The 258-nt window shown below is 35.3% G+C and overlaps 1 protein-coding gene across 1 annotated transcript in view; it reads left to right on the plus strand.

Moving 5' to 3' along the window:
- LOC107037361 (intraflagellar transport protein 88 homolog) overlaps window positions 1-258 on the plus strand; it is a 118,204-nt gene that overhangs the window by 98,807 nt on the left and 19,139 nt on the right. The gene's annotated exons all lie outside the window — the stretch shown is intronic.

The raw sequence follows: 258 nt of genomic DNA on the forward strand, positions 1-258 counted from the left end.
CGAATGGAGAGATGCAATGAATATCTCAGGCACAGGTATTCTTCAAGTCAAGACAGGATGTAAGGCTTATACATCATATGCAACCATGATTGGATATCAGCCATTTGGAGACATATCAGCAAAATATATCACTATTAGATATCTCAATGTTACACACATGGTGCAAAAATACGTTGAATTTCTCCCACAGTATTATGTACAACTAGATAAGTTCTTAGATGAGTGTAAAAAAGATGAGCAATCATCCGTTGCTATATT

This window comes from Diachasma alloeum, unplaced genomic scaffold, assembly GCF_001412515.2.
Source record: "Diachasma alloeum isolate Michigan unplaced genomic scaffold, Dall2.0 Dall_scaffold_00218, whole genome shotgun sequence".
In the NCBI taxonomy this organism is placed as follows: Eukaryota; Metazoa; Arthropoda; class Insecta; order Hymenoptera; family Braconidae; genus Diachasma; species Diachasma alloeum.